General features: G+C 48.2%; 1 protein-coding gene and 1 long non-coding RNA gene across 3 annotated transcripts in view; one reads left to right on the top strand and one right to left on the bottom strand.

The window, feature by feature from the left end:
- The window catches only part of LOC129403399 (uncharacterized), a 53,269-nt gene extending 51,695 nt beyond the window's left edge, over positions 1–1,574 (top strand). For both annotated transcript variants that reach the window (XR_008629180.1, XR_008629181.1), the window contains one exon: positions 1,419–1,574. This is a non-coding gene — a long non-coding RNA (uncharacterized LOC129403399). The remainder of the gene's footprint in view (positions 1–1,418) is intronic.
- OPCML (opioid binding protein/cell adhesion molecule like) overlaps positions 1–25,928 on the bottom strand; it is a 1,158,538-nt gene that overhangs the window by 617,069 nt on the left and 515,541 nt on the right. The gene's annotated exons all lie outside the window — the stretch shown is intronic.

Below are 25,928 nucleotides of genomic sequence, written 5' to 3'. Positions count from 1 at the left end.
TCTATGTCTAAAATAGGAGATAGAGAAATTGCAGCAGAACTAATACCATGTCTCTGCAGAGATTGTTCCAGCCCTTTGGACAGCACCTTACATTTTCATTTTACCTGGACAAACCCATCATTGGACAGCCTGGGAATGATTTTTAATGTCAGTTTTCATTGTAGTTTACCTTGATAGTAAAGATCTTTGGATTGGGGCTGTAGCAATAGCACAGTGGATAGGGCATTTGCCTCACATGCGGCCAACCTGGGTTCGATTCCCAGCATCCCATATGGCCCCCCAAGCACCTCAAGGAGTAATTCCTGAGTGCATGAGCCAGGAGAAACCCATGTACATCACCGGGTGTGACCCAAAAAAGGGAAAAAATATCTAAGGGCTGGAGCGATAGCACAGCGGTAGGGCGTTCGCCTTTCATGCAGCTGACCCGAGTTGGATTCTTCCACCCCTCTCGGAGAGCCTAGCAAGTTACCGAGAGTATGGAGCCCGTGTGGCGGAGCCTGGAAAGCTACCCGTGCGTACTGGATATGCCAGAAACAGTAACAATAAGTCTCTCAATGAGAGACGTTACTGGTGCCCACTCGAGCAACGGGATGACAGTTAAGTGAATTATTTGGAAAAGTTTTTGTTATTTTCCTTATTCTTAATTGGAAGAATATTATACTATCTCCCCTTCTTGGTATTCTGGGTAGAGCATCATGCATGTGGAGGACCTGGTATATTTCAGTCAAGGAAAAGCACATTTGAATTAACACTAGGACATTTGATATCATCAGACTCTTTAAGGGGAGGTGGTCTGAAGTCATCAACAGTATCTCACTGTATTGACAATGCATGTAGAACTGACAGGGGCTATGTCAGCTTCCCAAGTTCACAGAACAAGGCCAGAACAGAGCTGTGGTTAAATTAAATGCAGGAGAACCCACAAAGGCTTGTCTGCAAGTCTCTTCCAGAGCAAAAATCCATGAGGCAAGTCATCTGCTCCTTTGCCTTTATTCGAGCCATTTAACATCTTCACAGGGGAACACTCCATTAGTATTGGAAGAATAACGTCTCTGGATATATATTTACTGACTACATTTCATTAATCCACTTAGTCATTTATTTATTCAAAACAAACCTCTGTCAAACACCTACTCCATGCCAAGCAGGGCCAGCGCATCAGGCCAGCATATGGAGCAAGAGGAAGGACCCCTGGCCATGAGGGGTTTAAGTTCAAGTGGGAGGAGGCAGGCGAGGAGCAAGTAAGTGCGGTAATAGGGCATGTTGACAAGAGCTCATCACAGGGCACACGCATGGGAAGGGGGCGGGGTGCCAGGGGATGGTGTGCTTGTGAGGAGAGGGGCTAATTTAAAATGGATTCATTTCCCCTTGGGAGGTCTGCCAGAGGGTCCTAGGCCTCCCCTCCCCACCTACTCTAGGCCTGCTGCGAGAGCAACGCTAAGTACTGACTTGCCTTTGGAAGACAGACTGGGGCTCAGCTCGCTAGAGCAACGTTGACATCCAGTGGTGAACCCGCCTCATCACAGGTTCGGGATTCTCAGGAAATCACCTCACCGGGTGCTTGGCAAGGAGGGCAGTGCCTTGAGGACAGGCCTGGGACTGCGGGTCTGGAGAAGGGTCTGCAGACCCACGCCCTCACTGCCCCTGCCCCACCCTCCTCCTCACACCTGCTTGCTAAGTCTCAGCAGTGTGCAGATTTCCACATGGGTATCTGTCCTGCTGTGTACATGTTGTTCTCTGTGTGCATGTATGAGTCTAACATACATATCACCAAAGGCATATGTGTAACCATATAAAGCATTCATGCATGTGTGTAGGATGACCTTTCTACATGATATGTATATATGTGTCCATGAATGTATTCTACCCACTTGAGTGCTTATGCCCATATCCATGTGTATTATGTTTATTCCCTACACACATATTAACATATGCATGTATTCTATCCACTTACATGTTTATGATCATAATCCACATGCATTATGTGTTTCTCCCCACATACATATGAATATATGTATTTGTGTATCCTACCCACTTGCAAACATGTTACCCTACATATGTGCATTGTGTGTCTATCCCCCGACACACATTAACAAATGCACAAATCTACCCATTTATAGACATGCTATCATATGAGTATGTTCTATGGGTCTGTTGACCTGTGTGCATGTTACCACATGCATATGTGTGCACAAACCTATCTGCCTCCACATGGGTGTCTGCAGCTCTTTTCATGTATGCACAGGTACCATTACATGTGCTTGCGTGATCCTGTCTGCGTGTGAGGGTGTGTGCATGCGCCTGCTGTGTGAATTTGGCTCAGTCCTGCAGGTCTGCAGATCCCTGCGTGTCCTGTTAAACCTGCACACCAGGACTGAGAGTCCTGCTCTTTGTCCTCACACAGCATCCTTCTGTCTGCAGGACCAGGCTCGGAAGGCAGGAGCGTGGAGAGAGACAGCGCTGCATCCTGACTCTGTCCTTTCCCATCCCACTGAGGTTATATTGTCTGCTTCTAATGGTGCAGAAACTCGAATGGCTGCCTTGGGCTTTTTTCCTTCCTCGTCAGCTGGAGCAGCTTTGACATCCACAGAAGCTGCTTCCCTCCAATGAGACCTTGGTCCCCTGGGGAGCTACCTCCAGTCCCTTCTTTCAAACTGGGGAGCAGTGCCCTGCTCCTTGGGGGCCACAAGGACACACCTACCACCTGGGGACCTCCCCTACACCCCCCAAGTTCAGCCATCTGAGAGAGGGCAGACAAAGACTCAGCAATCAAACCTCCCACCCACCCACCTTCCTCTTTAAATTCAGCACCTGTCAAGTGTACATGCGGTACTTATTAATTCATACATTTTATGTGTTCAGATAATTTTTATTCAATATTGACAACCCACAGACAATTTTCCCACCGGATCCCAGGGCTGAGGCCACCCCACGGAAGCTGCATTTAAAAATCCTCTTTTTTTTTTTTAAACCTCCGAGTCTGGAGAAAGGGAAGGAAAAAAGAGGCCCTCTAACGAGTTGAACACACTCCACAATTAAATATTGATTGGAAATTCTCCCTGAGTATTTTCCCCTCCATCTCTCAGCCTCCACGGGACACGGTGTAGAAGTGATTCCTAAGCTGTCCCCATCCGGTGATTACGTTCATTAGGACACCAGCCTTGTGGTTAAAGCACTTTCCTTACTGCTGCACGTTTAATTAGACAACTCTTCCCCAGAAATTATTTATAGCCCGGCTCCCGAGCTATTGTTAGTCCGAATGTAAATAAGATTCAGGGCGGGAGTCCCAGCGCGCGCCGGCGGCGGCGGCGGGGACTGCGCGCGCTCCTGCACCAGCCCAGGCCCGCGCGTGCCATCAGAACCACGGCCAGGGCTCCAGGGCCGGGGAGCAGGGGGTGGAGGCTGCGGGGAGGGGGAACGGAGCGATTTCCTAATTAAACTTTCACTGCAGATCCACACAAAAGACTCAATTTAGCAGGTTAGCGCAAGTACCAGAAGGAGGAGCGCAGGAAAAGGAGAGAAGGCCCGGGGGAGCCGCGCAAGGACCAACCAGTAGATGGAGCCCGCAGAAGCGGGGAGTGGGCTCTGGGGGTCCTGGAAGGATGGTGCCGGTGGAGGGAAGGGGGAGGGGTGGGCCGGCTGAGAAGAGGGGGAGAAGTGGAGCAGGAATGAGAGACTGGAAGAGAGGGTGTCACGGGGACAGGAGAACTGGGGAGGAGAGAAGGCGCCGAAGGGAGATGGGAGATAAAGTGGGAAGAGGGCGAGGTACCAGGGCTGGAAGATGGGGCAGCTTAGAGGAAAAGGAAGGGAGGGCCCGGGAGGAGGGGGATGAGAGCTGAGGGGGGTGCAGAATCAGCCCAAATTTGGTTAAAGGCTAGAGGAACCTACACTGCCAAACCCAGGGGCACAAAGAGATTTAGGGGGACCACATTCAACTCCTATTGTTGCACTGGTGTTGTGCATGCTGAATAGGAGCCCCCACCTCAGGACACTTCCCCATAACTGTATAGGCTACAGACAGGGACATGCGACTGTCAGAAAGGGTTCTGGTAACAGCGGCCACAGTTCGCGGAGTACATAATGCACACAGTTGGTGCTTCTTCAGAAAATGCATAGCCTAGCAGGCCTCGAGCTGCTACAATTCCTAGTGATGGGCCCAGCTGTGGCTCAAAGGCCTTTCATGGGCGGGTTCAATCCCTGGCACCACTGAACAAAGATACCCACAAAGTGATACCTGTTGTCAGCTGAGAAAACAGACCCCCCAAAAGATAGGGGATCCGGAGATGGTTCAGGGGCCAGGGCTACATTCACTGTATGCTCAGGACCTAGAGTTTGAACCCCAGAACAACACAGTACCCCAATGATGGCTAGGTGTGGCTCTGGTGGCCACTAGCACTGCTAGGATCCCGAGTAATACAGTTCTGAGCATCAGGCTGCCCGGTCCAGTTGTTTAAGTACCTTTGAGAGTGAACTCACCTGGACCTTCTGAGTACTGTTGAGATTCCCCTCAGCTCCCCGAAAGAACTAAGGGTCCAAGCACCCAGTAAGTAGTGATCAGAGTAGTGGTGGTGGTAGGTGATGATAGTAGTAGTAGTGATAAGGAGGTACGGTGGTGATAGTAGCGCCTAGTGCTGGTGGTAGTAGTAATGGTGGTATGGTGGTAGTGGTAGGAATGGTGTTGGGCATAGCAGTAATGGTGATGGTGGTGGTAGTAGTAACCGTGATGGAATTAATAGTAATGGTGGCGGTGATGGTAGTAATCATGGTGGTATTGGTAGTAATGGTGTTACAATCGCATTAGTGGCAATGGTGACTGTATCAGTAACAATGGTGGTAGTGGTACTAGTAGTAATGGTGTTAGTGGTGGAATTAATCATAATAATAGTGGTACTGCTACAAGTAGTAATGGTGGTGGTGGTAATGATTTTGGGTGGTAATAGTAATACTAGTGATTGTGGTGGTAATAGTAATAATGGGGGTGGTGCTACTAGAAGTAATGATGATGGTGGTAATAGTAGAGATTGTGAGTGTCTTATCACCACCACAATCACTATTACTACTAATACCATCACCATGGGCTGGAGCGATAGCACAGCGGGTAGGGCGTTTGCCTTGCACGTGGCTGGCCTGGGTTCGATTCCTCTGTCCCTCTCAGAGAGCCTGGCAAGCTACAGAGAGTATCCCCCCTCACATGGCAGAGCCTGGCAAACTACCCATGGCATATTCGATATGCCAAAAACAGTAACAACAAGTTTCAAAATGGAGATGTTACTGGGGCCTGCTCGAGCAAATTGATGAACAATGGGATTCCAGTGATACAGTGATACCATCACCATTGTTACTAATCTACCAACACCACCACTCTCAACACCACCATGATTACTACCATCTCCGCCACCATTATTGCTAATGCCACCACGGTTACTACTCCCACCACCATCACCATTACTGCTATTCCCAACACCAACACCATTGCTACCACTACTACCGCACCACCATTACTACTACCACCATCACTAGCTTTACCCAGGGGAGCAGGCTGGGGGTACAGAGCTCAATTCTGCCGCAAGCATCGAGCACCCCCACCAGACTGCCTCTCTGCTGTGGATTGGACCGAAGCCCCCACCAGGCCGCCTCTCTGCTGTGGGTTATCCCAGGGCAGCATGAATCTCTGTGTCCACAGTCAGCAGCGACTCTCATCTCAGATGCTGATGCACCCACTGTACCCCCAGAAAAGGGGAAAGGCCTTGTGTGCCACCCCCCTCCACCCACTGCCCACCATGCAGTTCAGTCCCAGAAAGGGAGAGGAAGGCAGAACCCAGTGGGAGGGGCGCTTCTGTTCTTCAATGTGCTTTCCCTGTCCTTTCACCACCAAGCCTGGCCAGAAAGGGGGTGAGGGGCCCCTCCTGTGCAGCCGCCTCACTGAGTGATCCTCCTGCTTACCTCGGGGGCCAGAGACATTGTCACATCACCAGTCGAGAAGCCGGGGCTGCCTATTATTTCAAACCTGTAATTGATTCTAATTCATCTCTCATCACACGGTGACAGGTTTTTTATATGGCTGATTATCGCAGTAGCAGCACGGGGCCCCGGGGGGCGTCTCCTATTGTTGGGCTTTTCTTGGGGAGTCCCCTGCCAGGGCAGCTCTGTTATCTGTCTGATTAAGTTGGGGACCCTGGTATCTCTGGGTCCCCAGGTGACTGTCAGCCTTGACTCATTGGTGATGGTGGCCAGAGACAGCCTTTCAGGCCCTCCCTCCTTGGCAGCTGTGAGCCACAGTCTTCCTTCCTGCTGCTGATTAATTGGGGGACCTGGCGATAGCCGTCATCCCTGTCCCTCAGCCCTGCCCCCTCATCCACACAGGCATGCTCCTATGGAGGTGCCTTCTCTCTCTCTCTCTCTCTCTCTCTCTCTCTCTCTCTCTCTCTCTCTCTCTATTTTGAGGCCACACCGGGCAATGCTCAGGGGTTACTTCTGGCTCTGCACTCAGGAGTCACTCCTGACAGTGCTCAGGGGACCATATAGGGTCCCAGGGCCAGCTCTCTGCTCTGCCTTGCTGCATCCCAGGCCCATCCCAAGACAAAGCAGCTCCCGGTGCACCTTCTCCTGGGAAGGCCATTCCTTCCTTCCACCTCTGCTCTGCCCAGACTAAACTGGGTAGGGACTGAGCACACATGCACTCAGCACCCACCTGCTTCCCTCCAGACACCCAGGATCCCCAGACTACAGGGAGCCCAGCCAACACCTGCGCAGCAGGAGGAGGGTGACCTCACCCCTTTTCCCTATAGGATCTCAAGCTCCTTGGAGGAGATCCTGTGAAGAGAAGCCCACGGGCCTCAGCAGGCTTCCTCTTGCATCCAGGGCGTCATTCCCAGTGCTGCTCCATGCAGCACAGGGAATCGAAGGATGCCCCGTGCCAGGTGCAGGCCTCGATCCCTGTGCTCTCACTCCAGGCCCTCTCTGTACTTGCTCAGAGTCTGGCTGGTTCCTGAGCTGAATTTCCCTTTGCCCATCTGAAGCTTGGCTATTTCTGAAACTCTAGCACTTGACACTTGACCTAGACAGCCCCCCCCCCCACTGCTTAATTCTTGGAGCTCTGACACTTTCCAGGTGACTCTGGACATACACTTGTGTCATACAGATGGAACACAACATGTGTGCACTGGTGGACACACACACACACACACACAGTATGTCAAACCCAGCTGGTCTGAGCCCACCTCAGAGGTACTGGTTGGGTTCCAGCAGGGACCCAGTACATTCCTTAGGTCCAGAGAGTCCCACTGTCCTGCTTCACCCCATGTCTGGGTTGGGGCAGACATTCACCTGCCTGTCCTCATAGCCTGCAAGGACCAATCCTCAAACACCCAAGCCAAACACCCCTTCTCTTGGGCACACATCTCTTTTTTTTTTCTTTTTGGGTCACACCTGGCAATGCACAGGGGTTACTCCTGGCTCTGCACTCAGGAATCACCCCTGACAGTGCTCAGAGGACCATATGGGATGCTGGAATCGAACCCGGGTCAGCCATATGCAAGGAAAACGCCCTATCCACTGTGCTGCTGTGCTATTGCTCCAGTTCCTGGGCACGCATCTCTGAGGAGGTATGGAAAGCCCGCGCCTCTGGGGTCTTCTTCCTAAGGACTCCAGAGTGTGGTTCTGCAGAGCCCCTTGGATTGGGCAGAGCAACTATAGTTCAGAGCCCATCCCCGACAAAGCCCCTACAACTTTTCTATCATCTCCAAAGCCCTTCTGAGGCTCGTCTGGCAGACCTCTCTATCTTGCCCTGTTCCCTGTGAAGACGAATGGCTGAAACAGAAAGCATACCCCAAAACAACCAACCCCCACCCCCACAATGCATATCATGGCCAGGCATAGAGGAAGTATTTTTCTGGAGTGAGCACCCAAAAGTGCCGACAGATTTTATACACACCAGTGAATAAACTCCAAGGTCACCCAGCAGCGCCCCTCTTTTTCCAGATGAGAGACCAAAAGGTCAGATGCTTAAAAAAAAAAAATCTCCCCAGCCACTGTGTTGCTGGTTGGCCACAGAGCAAAGTCAGGTTTGAAAGCAAAAGCAAGTTTCCCTCCAAAGCTTTTGAGCCCAGCCTTGTTCTTTCTGCTTGTCTGCAGGTATCTCTTGTATCAGCTCAGCAGGGGATGAGCTTTGTCCTGAGAAGGTCTCCTGCTTCTCCACCTGCCATCATTTCCCTCCCAGACCCCACCCTCTCCAGGTGGGCTGCCCCCCTACCCCCTTCCTGGCAATGACACCCACCTACTCCGAAGCAATGTAAGAGCACACGCAGACTCAGTTTAGGGACAGTTAATTTCCAATTCTTTCCAGATGGGTTGGAATAATATCCCCAGGTGGTAAATACATTATTAAGAAGGCAGTTTGGTGTGAAATTGGCTATTAAAATATAGATAAAGTTTAATATATTGAGCTCCTTGTCAGAAAAATCACTTTAGAGGAAGCTTATTATTTGTTTGATATTAAAAGAGTCACAGCTCCGCTCCCAGTGACAAATGGAAGGAGGAGGGGGGAAATGCCACCGGTAATGAACAAAAGCTTTTTAACATTTAAATTTGGGTTTTTTCTTGTAGCTCTGCATGGGGCCATGAACATGCCATGTGGGGCAGCCAGAGGCAGGTATCAGAAATGTCAGGCACTCCAGAGCCACGAGGCTTCCAACTTGGCTTTAAACAGCTTGAGACCCACCCCGCCCCCGGCCCAAAGAAAGAGCTACCAGATAACAAAAAATGGTATTTGGGGGTTCCCTTAGCAACACAGAGGAAAGGGGAGATGAGTCTGTGTGTCTCCAGGCAGAGCCTAAGTCCCTTCCTTGGTTCTTCCCACATTTCCCCAGCACCTCAAATACCACTGGTCTGGGGGAATCTGCCTGGTTCCTGCCACCCCGCCAGACCCAGGAAATCGTCTCCTCTACCATCCATCCCTAAGGGGAACCATGGAGAAATGGAGCAGATGAAAGAGGAAGGTGTGATGTAGCTCTAAACTTAATCTGAAATGCTTCCCACCTCCCCCAGGAGGGGAGGTGGGGAGTGGGGGGGTGGGGGTGGGGGTGAGGTGGGGTCCCAGCAGGAAGCACTTTCCACTGAACTGTAGCCCCTCACCCTGGCCCCCAGCTATGCCAGCTCCAGAACCTACAGTCACCTGCGCTCTCTCATCCCTCCCACTCGCAAACCCTCCCAGCAGGCAAAACTCCAGAGGAAAGCACAAAGTCATAAAGTAGACATAAAAAAGCACAAGCCCATTCCACTCAACCAAGAAGCCAACAGCCCACTTTTTTTTTTTTAACTGAAAGCCAGCAGAAAAATAAAGTAGAATGATTATGGGTCTTTAAAAAGAAAAAAAAATAAAAGTAACTAAAGATAATGAATGTTCCACTCAACAGAGCTGAAGTCCTCATTTCAATCTAGCGCTTCACGCCTACACACACACACACACACACACACACACACACACACATACACACACAGGCACTCATGTACTCTAATATTACACCCATATATGCTCTTATATACTCACACACATACACACGTGCTCTCACATTCACATATGCTCACATCCTCTCACATGCACACTCAGCGAGGGTGCACACGCACACACACACACAAACATACATTCCTATGATCACTTGTCACCTTCCCATCTGACCACTGACGCTTCCAATAAGAAAAAAAAAAAACACTCTCAGGCCAGAGAGATAGCACAGAGGGCCAGACACTTGCCTTGCACACAGCTGAGTCGGGTGTGACCCCTGGTGCGACATAGGGTCCCAGGCCCTGCCAGGAGTGATCTCTGGGCTCAGAGTCAGGAGTAAGCCTGGAGCATGGCTAGGTATGTGGCTACAGCCTCATCCAAAGAAAGACAAATGTTCTCTGCCATTTCAACTGAACCATCGGTGGAAAGTCTTGGAGGAAGTCAAGCAGAAAGAGTTGTTTCCAAGAATATGATCTCTGGTGCACTGATGGGAGAGGAGGGTCCGCCTGTCTCGGGCAGAGGGGGTCTGTCCCATCTCAGAGGGAGAGGCGGGACTGTCCTGTCTCAGGGGGGGGGGTCTGTTCCATTTCAGGGGCGGGGCGTCTGTCCCATCTCAGAGAGGGGTGTCTGTCTTATCTCGGAGCAGGGAGGGTTCTGTCCCATTTCAGGGAGGGGGGTCTGTCCTGTCTCAGGGGGAGAGGAGGGTCTGTTCCATCTAAGGGAGCAGGTGTCTGTCCCATCTCAGGGAGGGTAGAGGGTCTGTTCCTTTTCACAGGAGGGGGATCTGTCCCATCTCAGAGGGAGAAGAGGGTCTGTCCTGTCTCGGGGGAGAGGCGGGTCTGTCCCATCGCAGGGAGGGCTGACCATCTACTATCAGGCTGGGGAAAGGGCCTGGCCCACCTCCCCGCCCTAACCAGCCCCTGATGTGCTGCCCGTCGGTGCTGGGCAGAGGCCCTCGCCCTGCACAGACTCCATGTGACCAGGACATCTGCATCATCTGCCCCTAGGAGTAGCGGCCTACAGGGCACCGGCCTGGGGAGTCTCCAGCCCTCCGAGGGCTGCGTCCCAGGCCCACCCAGGGTGCTCACAGTGGCCTCACTCCAATGTGATGTGAATCCTGCAGTAAGAGCCTTTGAGGAAGCAGTAATAAATCTCATCTTTTAAGTGACAAGTGACTGGAATTGCAACTTTACATTTGACACTCTGAAGGCGGCGGCCCAAATGGCATCAAAGGGATGAAATAAATAGGCCAGTTGCCAGGACAGGGACTGAAGCTCGGTAGCACTCAACAGGAGCTTATAAAATTGCTAGGATTTTGAAAGGAGAATGTGTGTATGTGTGTGTGCGTGTGTGCTTGCACTCATGCTCAAGGGACACTCCTGGAGGTGTTAAAGGACCCTGAAGTGTCAGGGGACAAGCCTGGGACTCCCACATACAAGACATGTGCTGCATGCTTGCAGCCGTGGGCCAGGCTTGCCAGGAGAATTCTTGGGTCCAGGTCTGGACCCAGGGATTCCGCCTCACCAAGTCTGTGACCCACGTGTGCAGCCTCGCTGCTGGATGGGCGAGGAAGTGCTCGCAGGGGAGAGAGCTGAGCCCAAACCCTGGGCGCTGGCAGGACTCAGTCCTGCACCAGCAGGCTGGAAGGTGCTGGAAAGTGCCAGCTCATCATCTTGGTCAGCCCAGTTAGAGCCCTCAACACTGAGACCTGTGTCTGCAGCCAGCCCCTGCTTCCAGCACACCTGCCTGCCCGGGAAAGGGGCGTACTCTTTGCTTTCTCTTCTGTGAAGGGAAACGTTGTTGTCTGTCCTGTGGGAGGGCATAGAGGTGATGGATAGAAAACTTCTCAGTGAAGTCCACAATGTTATTCAAATATAAGGCATGATTGTCTTTCTTTGTTTCTCGTCCTTTCTTTGTTTTCCTCCCTCCCTCCCTCCCTCCCTCCCTCCTTTCCTCTCTCCTCCTTTCCTCCCTCCTTCATTCCCTCCCTCCCTCCCCCTCCCTCCCTCCCTCCCTTCCTTCCTTCCTTCCTTCCTTCCTTCCTTCCTTCCTTCCTTCCTTCCTTCCTTCCTTCCTTCCTTCCTTCCTTCCTTCCTTCCTTCCTTCCTTCCTTCCTTCCTTCCCCTCTCTTTCCTCTCTTCCTCTCCTTTCTCTTTCTCCTCTCCTCTCCCCTCCCCTTACCTCCCTTCCCCTCCTCTTCTTTTCCCTCTCCCCTTTCCTCCTCTTTCTCCCTCTCCCTCCCCTTCCCTCTCCCTGCCCCTCCCTCTCCCTCCTCCTCCCTCTCCTTCACCTTTGCTCTCCCTCTCTTGCCCTCTTCCTCTCCCTCTCTGTCTCTCATACACACATAATAATAATAAGCAATGCTTGCAAACACTTGTTCTTACTGGAACAGACTGAGTTGTAGCTATGGCCTTCCTGGCATCAATGGATGAGAATGGCTCCCCAAATTCGTGTCTCTTCACACCCCAATACTATTTCCTTCACTTGTGAATACCATCGCTTTGGGAAGAAAACTGTGATGTAAAACTGTTAAAACATTTTAGCTGCTGCTTCCACCTTTTCTTTCAACTGGAAAAATGTCACTGTAGATGCTGATACGAGTTTCCTGCCATTGTCCTAACAATTCCAGCCACTTTCCCAGATGCACCTGTCCCAGCTCCAGAAATGGGTTTCTCTAATTTTCTTGTAATGCTCTGCCCTCCTGGCTGTGGGTCTAAAGGGTGGGAGTCAGAGTTTGCCTCTTGGCTCCTGTGGACAGCTGACTTTCCTTTGCTTATGGCCACATCTCTCTGATTCTCATGTGACTTTTTTAAATCTCTCTTCCTGGTCCCCATTGCCCTTCTTTCTGTTCCATACAGTATCTCTCTTCCTCCCTCTCAAAGGGATGCAAGTGAGTGTTTAGGGTTCACTCTTATAACCCATAAGAACTCTCCACTCCCCCGCAAATCCTTCATTCCTTCACATTTAGCATCACCCTTTTTAGCCCCCAGAGTCTGGGATGTGATTCTGTTTTGGAGGCCTTCACATGCTAAGAGAGGAGGAAGGTGTTACAGGCTCCATAAGGAATGCCAGAGGGGCTGGAGAGATAGTACCTGGCAGATAGGGAATTTGCCTGACATGTGTCCAAGCCTGATTGGATTCCCAGCAGAGCTTAGTGGGTTCCCCAAGCCCACCAGGAGTGATCCCTGACACTGGGTGTGGCCCCAAAATGAAACCAACAGAAAAGCCACAGATGTTGAAAGGCCCCAGGAGGACTGCACCAACACTGATGCAGCATCGCTCCCTGGGAGCAGGGTTCGAAAACATTACACACTGCCCTCCATAAAACCAAGGTGAACTTGAGTGGTTCACTTGAGTGGTTCATTTTGTGGAGCCAGGACTGGAGGTGATGAAAGGAGCCTGGCCTTGTTTCACTTACAGAATGAAGCAATGCCCAAAGGGAGAGAGGAGCCCACCAATCTCTGCCAGCATCTTGTGCTTCCCTGCCTCTGTGGACAGTGGTCAGAACCCCCATCCCTGTATTCTGGGGGCCCTCACACAGCCAGGCTTCAAGCCCGTCCCCTTAGCAATGGTTGGCACACCTCTTTGTTGGGTAGAACCACCAGCTGGAAGCAAGTGTAAAGAAGTGAGAGAGTGGGACCCCACAGCTATGCCCTGGCTGGGAAGGAAGTCAGGTAACCATCTTTGACATAGAGGGGAAGTGCCCCAGATGTGACACTTGCCTCTCATCTGGGGCCTTCTCCATCTGCTGTTCCTCACAGTTGGCATTCCCAGCACCTAGCAGTCTCATTAGGGCATCCAGGAAGGAAGTGTGGTTTTGTGGAGCACTGACTTCTGGCTGGATTTTCATTCCATGCATGGCTCCTTAGGACTCCTGTGACATGAGGTTTTATGAATGGTGCCACTTGGAATGCAGTTGACAATGGAGCCTGGGCTGGCAGAGAGAGTGGGGGTGATGGTGGGCAGGGACAGAGCTGCTTCTGATCAGGGCATCTGCTGACAGATGGAGCTCATGGAAGACTTTAGGTGTCACTTTGGAGAAAGGACCCTCTTTCTGCTCTGTTCTCCCCAAGACTTGGGGCAGTGCTTGGCTTCAGGCCCTGGGTGTTGATGGACATTAACCTCTGAAGAGGCCATCCACAGAACACCCCTGAGTGGGTAGAGATGCTGAAACCAGATTCTTACTCTGCTTGTCTAGAGGTTTCTCCTGCTCCTAAATGGGAGGGAGCAAACACTGTTCCCCAGACAGAAATGGATGGGCTGAGTGGGGTCTGTATCCTCACTGGCCTCTTCCTTCTCTTTTCCCCAGGTTCATTGCCTCCTCGGAGCACAAGACAGACCTGGAATCACTTCCCACCTGGGTGGTTGGGTTTGCCTCTCTGCTGGGCCACCTGCTGTCCTTTTGTTCTTCCTTCTCATCCATTCCCTGTGGTAGTCAGCCATCTCGACAGATGCTGGCGCCTTGATTAAAAGCTGCATGGTTTTCCATGACCTTCAGATGGATGCTAAACTTAGAGCCTAAATCCCTGCATGATATCAACCACTCCTACCTCACCACCCATTATCTCTGGGAGTTATTTTCTACCATATTCCCATTGCCAGCTACTGAGGAAATGGAGTATCCAAAAGATCAATTGAGATGAATGAATTAATGAATGAATGAACAAAAGTCTAGAGTCATTCCACCAAGTTGCTTGGAAGCAACATGCTAGCAAAATGTAACGTAGACACATCTCACAAATGAGACATCAGCCTAAATGAATGTTTGCCCACCCTAACTTCTATGTTTATTTCTGAGATACTGTAAGAACTTGGACTTGCTCTCTCACCTCAATCAAGAAGCCAAACCTATACATCCCTCAAAACTCTTTAATCACTGTTTCTAGGACAAACTAGGTTTGATTACAGACCCTCACCCCACACCTGACCAGCAAGTCACAGGGTAATTCCTAGTCTTGGTACTTGCACTGGATTAAACAACTCTCTTCTCAGCAAACTTTCTAGGGAGACAGTGAAAAGTAGCTCCTTCCTCTTGGATCTTGAGGAATGAGCAGCTCCACCATCTTGGAGTCTTGAACAACTCTGCAACCTTAGGCTATGTGGTAAGTGGCAACACGGCCATTTTGAGGCCATTTGTCCATGATCTCCACCAGGCATGTGTTGTCTATAATGCCTTTTGCCACAACAGATGTCAATTAAGCAGGTTCCTGGAACTGAGTGTAACATTTGCTAGCAAAAGGACAAGAAAGCTATGAGATACGAAAGATATTTTCCAATCCTATGCACAAGAGCTTAAAATCCCTGGTCAGGCTTTTTTTGGAGGGGGGGTCCAGCAATGATACTTTGACTTATGCTATCTACCTGGTGCTTAGGCACAAGTTTCCTCTTGTCCTTTCACAAACCCCTGTCCTTAATAATTCACCTAAGAAAAGAAGTCTGGGGGCCAAAGTGATAGCACAGCTGGTAGGGCGTTTGCCTTGCATGCAGCAGACCTGAGTTCAATCCCTGGCATCCCATATGATCCCCCAAGCACCACCAGGAGTAATTCTTGAATGCAGATCCAGGAGTAACCCCTGAACAACGCTGGGTGTAACCCAAAAATAAAATAAAATAAAATAAAATAAAATAAAATAAAATAAAAAGCCAGAGAGGTTTTTTTAAAAAAAAAAAAAGAAGAAAAGAAATCCAGCCTTTTGCAAATTACTATCTTAAGATCCCAAACACCTGGGTGTCTAACATTCCTACTCTTTTACCAACCCATGGGTATTTATCTCATTCTGTAGGAACATATGACGGATCAGACTGGTAGGTCCAGAGCATCTGGTCTCCTTTGCATTTTTAGAGGTGATATACTTTATATAGAGATATAAACATATATATATATATCTGTGTGTATATGTGTGTGGAGAGAGAGAAAAAGAGAGAGAAAGAGAATATGTTTTAAAATCTCTTCCTCAAAGACTATGAATATATTCCAAAATTTCTGATGATTGTATGACCCAAGAAGAAATCATTAGGCATTGACAGATACTTTTCACATCTCATTCAGATTTCCTCTAAGTCTCTCTTCTGTAAATCCCAACTTCATTTCTACTCCCATTATTTTATAAACTCATTCATTTTGGAAGATGGAAAGCCCCTAGCCCTTGTGGGCAAAGAGAGCTGATGGTTACTCAGTATCCATATTTATCTAGGCTCTAATCTCAGGATCTTGGAATTTCTAGGCAGTTACTGAGTTCGCTGTGGCCTTCTGACCAAATGGATGTGGGCACCTTCCAAGATGTGTCTATGCAGGGAACACACCCACTTTCCCTTGTTCTTCCTTCTTCCTGGAAGCCCATACTCCCAGGAACAAGCCAGATTAGTTCCTGAACACCTAGAATGGATGGAGCTGAGCAGCTGAACCAGATCCCCTGCTCTCTGGTTCAAGGTCAGTGACCTGTTCTTTTCTGTTCAATGAACAAGGAGGGGCTGTCTAGTTTAGTTGTGCTGCCCTTTTTGGCACAGATGAACCTGATTCGAATGAATAAGTGCTGAGGATGCTGGGTGCTGTTGACAGGTACAGGCAAATAGCTATGCATCTGCTCAGGCCTCTGAGAAATATATGTGAACTGGGGATGCTTGATCATGAATTTCAGGAAACCTTAAAATTACAAGCAAAGCGAAATCTGAAACTGAGCTCTGCCCCAATCTTAGGCTCAAAACTTTACTGACAGCCCAGATCAGACTTATGACCAGCCTGAGGCTCCAACTTAAGACAGACCTCAGGCAAACCCCACGCTGGGTACCCTTGGGAGACAATTCAGCAGGAACAAAGACTTTGATAAGATTCTGAATGAAGACCCCACAGCTCACAGTCCTTGAAGATGCCCTAGCAATGGACTCGTTCACACAGAGAGCCCCGGCTATGGCAGCTTGGGAAATTCCTATAGAATTAGCTTCCCAGGGCCACACCCAGAGCACACATTCTGTAGCCCTCTCCTATTTCCTAAATAAAAACTACTGACTTCACTACATGGCTTTGCCAGAAATCATTCTTTCCTGCAATGAAATGTAAGAAGCCTGCCCCTGGTAGGGATTGGAACTGACTCTCTGTGAAAGCATAACCTCCCCACATCTGGGAAACTCAGCAGCCCCAAACTTGGACGATAGGCATGAGTTCTCATGCTGTGCAGATCACAGGGGCCTCCGGGGCTGCTTGCGACAGCTGTGTGAGGCTGGCAGGCCCTCAGCATCTTTAGATCCATGTTACATTTCACCTTGTGTCATCTCTACCAGTCCTCCCGCTCCTCAGAGGCTGTGTAGAAAGCGGTCAGTGGCCTACTGTCCCTGTGTTTGCTGTTATATGATTTCTACCAGACTTTTCTCTATGTGCTGTCAGGAGTGGACCCCTGTTTTTGTATCTGACCCCTTGGACCTGATAGGTGCTCCCAGGAGCACCTTACCCCAGGATGGGCAGTGCCCTGGTGGTAGCCAAGCCCAATGTGGGGAGTCCTTGCTAAATACCATAATGCAGCAAACTGCCCCGAACAGAAATGCAGCTCTTATGCTACACATGTCTAGGTACTGGCAGGCAGAGTGGGAGAACTGCCACTCTGCCACTGCAAAATCCTGGAGCTGCTAATCTTTCACTCTCAAAAGCAATCCAACTCGCCTCATTTAAAACAGGAGGGGAAAGAAAAGCAAGGGAAGCCGTGTCCTTCTCTTTCCTAACTTAGAGCTCAGGTGTCAAATTAGTTGAAGAGTTGGCATTTCCCTAAAACATTTCCCCCCAAACTCATCAGACACCTCTCTGAGTACAGCCTCACAGCTGATGCCTGCAGGGACGCAGCCCCAACCAGAAGAGTATGCCTGGAGTCTGAGTTGGCCTGCCCTGTGTCCTTCCTTCCTGTTAGCAATTCCCTTTTGTATCAAAAAATGTATTTCTGGGCCAGAGCGATAGTACAGCAGAAAGGGTGCTTGCCTTGCAAGTGACAACTCAGTTTTGATCTCCAGCACCTGGATGGTCCCCCAAGCCTGCCATGAGTGATCCCTGAGTGCAGAGCCAGGAGTAAGCCCTGAGCATCCCTGGGTGTGGCCCCCAAACCTAAATAAATAAATAAATAAATAACATCCTTCTCTTTCTTCTGGGTTGCTTCCACTGTAGCATTATACAACTTCAGTGGAAAGTGACCTCCTAAAACTCAGGATTGATTTCACCTCTTTTATCTGTGTGATTAGCTCAGCCTCAGAGCAGATACTTGCTGCTTATCAGCCCATTAAAGAGTCAAAGAATGCTGTTACCAGTTTTTTATCTCTAAAATGCACACAAAGCCCTGCTGATTATTCTATTAATTTGTTAATGAACCTGTCCAGTAGACAGATTCTCTGAACCTTTCTGATGGGGAGGGGTGAGCATTGAAAGGGTTTGAACCCAGAAAGTGGAAGTTGCAAACTTTGAAAGTGTATATGGAAGTTGAAATGTACATGCTGGTGTTGAGTCGGTGTATTTGATTCTCCTTGAATCTTTTATTGAAACATCAGGCACTTGGAGGGTCGAAGAAATTAAGGCAGAAGGAAATGCAGTGTCTGGTGGATATGGTCTCACACAGATGGGGGCAAGGATACCACACAGAGAAATTGTGACTTCACTATACATCAGGCTTCCTGGAAGTCAGATTGTCTCTCAGCTTTTTTTTAACTGATGGCAATTATAACCAAGAGTGAAGAATTCTGGGAGAAATGGTTTATGGATCTCTTGCATCTGATACCCTGGACCTGGGAGCTTCTGCAACTGTATTCTGGGTTATTTCTTTAAATGTTTCTGGAAGTGTAGAGGGCTTCATAAAGGCAGACACCTGTCTACACATATTCAAGTGCACAGAGGGTACTTTTCAAATAGAATTACCACAGCAGTGAGATTCTGCAGTTTGTCTACAATTTTCTGGTGATCCAAAGAATTCACCAACTACCAAAGCCATACATTTTCCCAAGTCTATTGAGTAGAATAAAGGATGCATCTATAGCTAGGAATAGCTGGTTTATCCCATTGGCTAGAGAGTTGTTGTGGTGGATGTGAGGAAGTGTAGTGGGAGGCCAGATTATAAAATTATCTGGCTGGTCATTTGGGGGCTTATTTGTTGGCCACCATCTCATGGTGCTCGAGGCTTATCTTGGCTCAGGGATCTCTCCTACCATGCTCAGGAGACCGTATGAGGTGCCTGAAATAGAACTCATGTCAGCAGTATGCAAGGCTTGCCCACCATACAATTTCTCTGGCCTTGACTGGTATTTTGAATCTTGCTTACTTGGGGTGTGGCCAGTCAGGGAAGAGAAACAGTTAAGGATGAGGATAAGTAAGATACAAAACACAGATCCTGGCTCACCTCTCCCCTTTATTCTCACACCCACCCATAGACAGATGCAAGAAGATCCAGCAGTGGGCAATGAGCACTGAGCATCAGAAGTAAGCAGCAGAACTCCAGAAGCCAAAAAGCATACCTGGCCTCTGCAAATGGACCTTCAGACCAAAGATGAGAGGAACAATGCCAGCCAAGAGCTCTCTCTCTCTCTCTCTCTCTCTCTCTCTCTCTCTCACACACACACACACACACACACACACACACACACACACACACAATGGGCAGCAATGTGCCCAGTAGTTACCAGTCACTGCTCAGCTGAGTGGCAGAGCTATGGGCTAGGTGAGCCAGAAGCATCTAGAGACAGTGAGGAGTCATAAGGTGCTGTCCCCATTTCTGGGCCTGCTCAAGCCTCCAGTGATCTACAGACATGAGTTGTTAAATAAAAAGCCGCAATATTGGAGCTGTCCAGTGAACTGTGTGCTAATCTTACACACAAGGACCCGAGCCTGGTTGGTAAAGGTGTTGGCAGTTCAGGCCAGATCAGAGACTAGCCCTCGTGATTTACAGGGAGAAAGAAAGAAGCTGATGGTTCTACATCCCTGCTGAATAGTACATCACCAAAACAGAAATGGAAATTGGCTGGTGGAAAAAGTGTTTCACATCAGAATAAGAGAAGCATGTTAGAAGAAAAGAAAGAACATATTGAAGCAATGACTTTTCAGAATTTGTTCTTTGCTCCTCTGCGTTTCATGATGTGGTCCCCAGAGCCTCTGCATATTTGAGACACCATTTTCCCAAAGACCACAAGTAATGGCTGAGGAAGTTCCCACTGCTGCTTCCCTGGGAGGGGACTTCCCTCAGACTATGGGAACACCATGTCATCTCGCTTTCAAAAGGTGACCCAGGGCCAGAGCAATAATACAGCAGGTAAGGCACTTGCATTGCATACAGCAGACCAGGGTTCAATCTCCGGCACCACATGTGGTTCCCCGAGCAACTCGAGGGAGGAGTGGTTACTGAGTGCAGAGCCAGGGGGAAGCCATGAGCACTGTGGGTGTGTTATCCTGCCCAAAATACAAATAAACAAACAAAAAAGAAATGCAAAAAGTGTGACCCACTCTGATCAACACTCCATGGTTCTCTAAAGGGCTAACTTCAGTTCCAGAATCTCCTGCAAGATCAACTGAGGCATCAGATATAACTGTGACAAAAATCCACACTTCCCTTCAGCCTATCCTATCATTACAGGGATCATTCTTATTCCAGGCAGGGTTCAGTATTGTAGCATTGTTCTCAAGAGCCCTCTCCAACAAACTTCTGGCACAGAATTCTCCAGCATGAAATCTGATTTACAAAGGTCCTATGGAACCTGTTTTGAGCACAAAAGACTCTAAATTGCCATGAAGAGACTTCTAGCAAACAATTAAACAGCTTGACAGCCACTTGGTGACAATGAGAAGTAAGATCAGGTGCTACTACTGACCTCACGTCCTCAAGCCACAGACTTCTATCTAAAGACTTACCAACTAATCAGAGATAGAGAAACTGACTTAAAAATCAGAGCAAATATGAGCACAACTGGGTTCATCCCGAGGCATCTCCAAACCTGGTCTGCCAACCTCTCCCCCTGGTCCCACATGGATACATCTCTGGGTTGCCCCTTGGCCACAGACTCCAGCCATGATCCCTGTCCCCACATAAACATTGCCTTTGTTTATATTTCAACCTGCATATTTCTCATTCACCTCCCCTCCTCAACCACAAGAATATGAATGATCTATTTAGCAATACCCTTGATTAAGGAGTCACAACAAGAAGACATATTCACTTTCCACATTGCTGAGGACATTCTTGTAGATCATTACTGACAAGGATCAATTGCCATTTGGACATCTACAGCAAAAGTTTGGATTAATTTAGCTAGAGGCAGCATGTATAAAGGTCCCCAGTGGAATTAAAAGTGCTCTTTGATAGAACCAGGACTTAGATTAGCATTTATTTACTTTGCATCCTTTCAAGAAAAATGCACACAGTGTCTGCCATATATAGATACAATCCCCCATCTGACAAAATTTGACATTTTTGTAAGTAAACAGACATAAAATGACTTGCTTGTCAAAAATATAATGGTACACATTTGGAATTGCTGGCTAATGTGAGAAACAATGGAATCTAGAATAAAAAAGATGCTCACACCTGTCCAAATAGAGCAAGTTGATGTAATTGTAGGAGCACATGACGGAAAGCTGGTATGCTAACACCAAAAGTACTGATTGCCAGATTGGTGAGCTAATTTCACAAAGCATGGCAATCCAGGTGCCTCAACTGACCCATCCAGAGCACAGGAACCGTCAGCCCACAAGCTCAGTAGAAGGTGCTCAGCGTAGGGTGCCAGTAGCATGGGGCATTCAGAGGACACTCAGCATGGTGGTTCTTTGAGTGCTAGTTCTTTGTTTCCCTTGCAGTTCCAACCACAGAGCTCCACAGACTCCTGAGTTCTCTGTCTACTGCTTCTGCTTTTCAAGCCTGTGTTTGTCCTCCATCCATGCCTGCTACCAAGAGCATTTCTAAGATATTCGAGAAGTGGGATCCCCTGCTCCACTGCTGGGGAGTAAGCACTACACTTCTTTGAGCTCCTGGGAAGGTATTTGCCTCAGCAACTAACACAGCTTTCTCTAGACGCTGCTCCCTCTGGCTGAGTAACCGACCAGAGGCCTGTCAGTAGACTTGCTCTGTGAATCTAGCGTAAGGGAAAGCATCTGATGTACAGAACGTGTCCATAGCTCTTTGATAAATGAATGAGCTGTGTGAAGAAAAAGATGAATGAGCAAAGAACACATTTGGAAAGCAGGGAATAACTGGATGGAAATAGCCTTGGTAGAGAAATTTTCAAATATTTTGAATACAATTGAGTGTTCTTGAAACAATAAAGAAACATGAGCCATCTTGCTTACAGAGAAATGACCCAGAGTCTCATCTCCCAAAGAACATGACATTGCTGAATCTTCCCTGGTACACTGGTCTAGGCTGAGAAATCTGGGACCTTCTTGAAACAGAAATGCAGATTCCCCTTTCTGCCTGAAGGCACAGCAGCCCCCAGCCACATCTGACACCCTCCAACATAGAAACAGCTCAGCTCCACAACTGAACATCATCCAACTGCCAAACCACCAAAGTTTCCAATTCTGTAGCTACTGGATGTAGGGCTGTCTGCCCAGTAAGATCACAGCAAATATGATTGGAAAATTGCTTAGAAGCCTAAACAATGAGCTCAATGGGCATAAACAATGACACAGAAGCTCACCTATCACTAATCAGCACAATAGATCCTCAGACAATGACTTTAGTAACACCATTGTGAGATATAACAATTACCACAAATTGACTCTCACTGATCTAAGTTTTGATAATTCCATTTGCCTTTGTGTTATAACAAACAACATACAGTAAATTTCTTTGTTCGAGCGAAGGCGCAGGCTGGGGTGATGAGTGGGAAACGGGAAGATCACAAGAGGGGAAGGTCACACTGTCGGTAGGATTGGTGTTGGAACATTTAATGCCTGAAAATCACTGTATTATGAACAACTTGGTAAATCACAGTGTTATCATAAAAATTTAGGCTGTGTTTTACTGGAGGAAATACACAATTAAGTTAATAACTGTGAGAAAAAGTTACTGAAGAGTACATTAGAGGTGATCTAAGAGGTCTTGAGAAATGACTCTCTTGACTTCTAGTCAATATTTCATCCATGTCTTTTTTTCTTTTGGAGGGGAGTCACGCCCATTGGTGCTCAGGGCTTATTCCTGGCTCTGTACTCAAGGATCACTCCTGGCAGGGCTCACAGACTGTATGGGAGAATGGTGGGGCTCAAACCAGGGCCCCTACATGCCAACCAAGTCCCCCACCTGATGTACTACCCCTACAGCCACTTATCAATGTCCTGAATGAAGATAGACAAGGAACACAAGTCCAGCTCTACCAACAACACAAGTATCTGTGCATTAGTGAATAAATTGAAAGACAAAGACAAGATCTCAAAATGTCTCAAGAGGAACTGCGAGCTAGGAAGGACAATATGCCTGGCTTATGAATTGAGCTGACAGAAGAGAGGGAACTAGAAAACATGTCATCAGAGGCTGAAAAAGCTATGAAATAGAAGATGAGAATCATGTACCAAAGAGTCAGAGTTGTAAAAACCCCCAGGGACTCACTGAATGTGAGTTCATGGCATGCCTGCATTATGGACCAAAGTTACAAAGAAGTAAAAGCAAACTCAGGAAACAGAATAAGTAACAAATCCCTGGGGTCTAGAGGAATATGGCTATCTTGCTGCAGGCTGAGGTCTGAGCAGAACAAGTGAATAGGACAAGAGCTCTTAAAATCATAACTCCAGGAGAAAAGACCCAGGCAGGGGACCACAAAGACAAGAACACCAAGTAGAGATCTGTTGTTACATTAATAAGAGCTGAATATTTGTGGGTAAGTCAGCCTGGACTCTTTCAGTTGATTGGAAGTGTTGAATGTTCAATGCAAGCAGGTAGGGAGAAAGTGACCGCAACTTTATTGAAGGAGGAAGATTTCTTTTTCCTTTTTGTTTTGGGGCTACACCTAGTGGTGTTGTGTTGGGGTTGGGGGTAACTCCTTGCTCTGTGTTTTGGGGTTCCTCCAGATTGTGCTGGGGCAGGGGTAGGGGAATGTGTTGGGATGTACAGTGCTGGGGTTGAACTCAGCCTGCCCCACCCCTCTGCAAAGTGGATGCTTAGCCCATTGAACTACCTCTCTGACCCAGATGGGATTTCTTAAAGTCACAACTGTGTAACTGGAGTGTAGGTCACTGGTCTATGACCTTGGCTACAACATTTGGTCTTGGACAGCTAAGCAGAACTGGCTCTAGTCTGCAGGTATTAAAAGAGTGAAGAACACTGGTGTAGACCAGTGACTTTTAAGATCTTTTTTATACCTATGCACAGGTACAGATAAGTTAAATATTTTGTGATGCAATAGACAAAAATAAAATCTGTTTTTTAAATGGCATTTTGTGTCTCCATTTGAAAATTTGATACCACAAAATGGAATAGTCTAGGTGCACCATATGTTAAGTAGATATAACTTTTGGGGGGAAGGCTGTTCCCAAGCTAGGATCCTGAGGATATTGGCCAATCAGGCTGAGAGATTCCGTGTCTGGGTATGGTGATATGCTGCTCTGATCCAGCTGGGTGGTTGCCAACAGGACCACCCCAGCAGTGTCCAAGGGGTCATGTACTGGAAGAGTCATACTCTGGGCCTTGTGCATGCCAGGAATGTACGACTGATCCCTGAGCTAGCACAAGTAGCTATAATACATTAAAGACCAGCGGGAAATCTCAGCCAATCAGCTCCAATACTCAGACCAATGGTAGTAATGACCAGTGTAGAGCATTATTACTCATAACTAGGTGGTTTAAAACTACAAGTTGAGTAGTACTAAGTAGGGACCCTGAGTGCAGATTCAGGTTGGCTTAGGCAACTGAATCTGTGGTCTTTGGGATTCTATGATTCTACCTGCAAGAGACAATCCACCTGTAATCCTGTGTAGGGTTAGTGGAAATATTAACCCTCAGTACTAATGTAATCTAAAAATGGAAAGAACAGTGATTTCTCTTTCCCTCCAGATATATTGCTGTGATCAGGACCTTTGTTTTTGTTTCTGGAGGACCTACACCCAGTGATGCTCAATGTTTATGCTCTGAGCTCAGGAATAAGTCCTGGCAGGGCTCAGGTGACAGGTGACCATATGAGGGACCAGGGATTTAGGCCAGATCAGCAGCATACAAGGTATTATTGCCTTGCATGCCCCCCTCCAACCAGGACCCTTGTATTTGCACAAAGCGAAATGAGCTGATCTTTAAAGGTTCTTCCCTATCCAGGACTGAAAGGGAAGGACTTCTGACAATCAGAGACCTAGACTGGTTACTAATTCACATCCCAACAGTCAGGTGAGTCATTTGCTTGCTTGTAGCCTCAGGTGCCAAGCTGCAAAGTGGAGCTGGTGATTACTTCTGCATCACTTATAAGGTTGTTGAAAAGTCAAATGCAATAGCATGTGCCGAAAGCTCCTGGAAAAGTTGACTAAGCATCACACAAGATGAATGTGTTCTTAGCATCCTGGTGAGCTTGGCCATTATTCGGATGTTCAGAATTTGTTATTCACCTACATCCCTCATCACTCCTTCTTCTCTCAAGAATATATTCTTGCCCTGGAGGGAGGACACAAGCCTGTGAGTCTGGGGTAGGATCTGATGAGCTTTGCTGTGAGTATTTTTGCCTTTGAGATGATGTGGATGCAATCCTTCAGCCCCGCTGCTGCAGCATGCAAGTAGTCATAGACAATCCGAAAACCACAGGCGGTGTTACGCTCCAACAGATTTTTATGCAGAATTGGGGGCTAGTGTATTTGGCTCATGGGTTATATAATTTTCTGATTCTTGATCTAGACAAAGGCTTCTCTCCTGGAAACAATTTGTTTTGCAGGGAAGAAATGCTCCCAAGCAGTGCTCGGGGTCCCTGAGTCAATCCCAGAGATACTGGCTTAATGCAAGGGCCTGTTGATGTGGTGCTAGTCTCACCAAGTGGTGGTGGGGGCACCAGGGCAATGCCTGGGGGTGGAGGTACCTACTATAAGGGATTAAACTCAGGTCCTTGCACAGGCAAGGCATTCCATCCTATGAGCTAGCTTGCTGTCCCTTGGCAGCAATTTTGACCAACAAGGGACATTGGCCAATACCTAAGGACATTTGGGGCTTTGTCACATAGGAATGCTAGTGCTGTGTCATTCTGAAATCCAGTGAGCAGAGTTAGGCTGCAACTGAGCATCCCCTGCTGCATAGGACCCAACAGAGAATCATCTGAGTGAAGGTATCTGTGATGTCAACAGTAAGAAAGGCTGACCGAGATTAATGGATTTCAACTGTTGTTCTTTTGCATGTGTGAAAATGGCCCCAGCTACAGAAATAAATAATCGCTGATGTTTCCCGAGGTCTCAGAATCCAAACTCACCCTCTACTTGACTTGGGGAACCCAGATTTGTCCAAATCCCTGATGA

Source organism: Sorex araneus, chromosome 3 (genome assembly GCF_027595985.1).
Source record: "Sorex araneus isolate mSorAra2 chromosome 3, mSorAra2.pri, whole genome shotgun sequence".
Lineage (NCBI taxonomy): Eukaryota > Metazoa > Chordata > Mammalia > Eulipotyphla > Soricidae > Sorex > Sorex araneus.
Note: the sequence above shows the minus strand (reverse complement) of the source record. Positions and strands in the feature narration are given on the sequence as shown.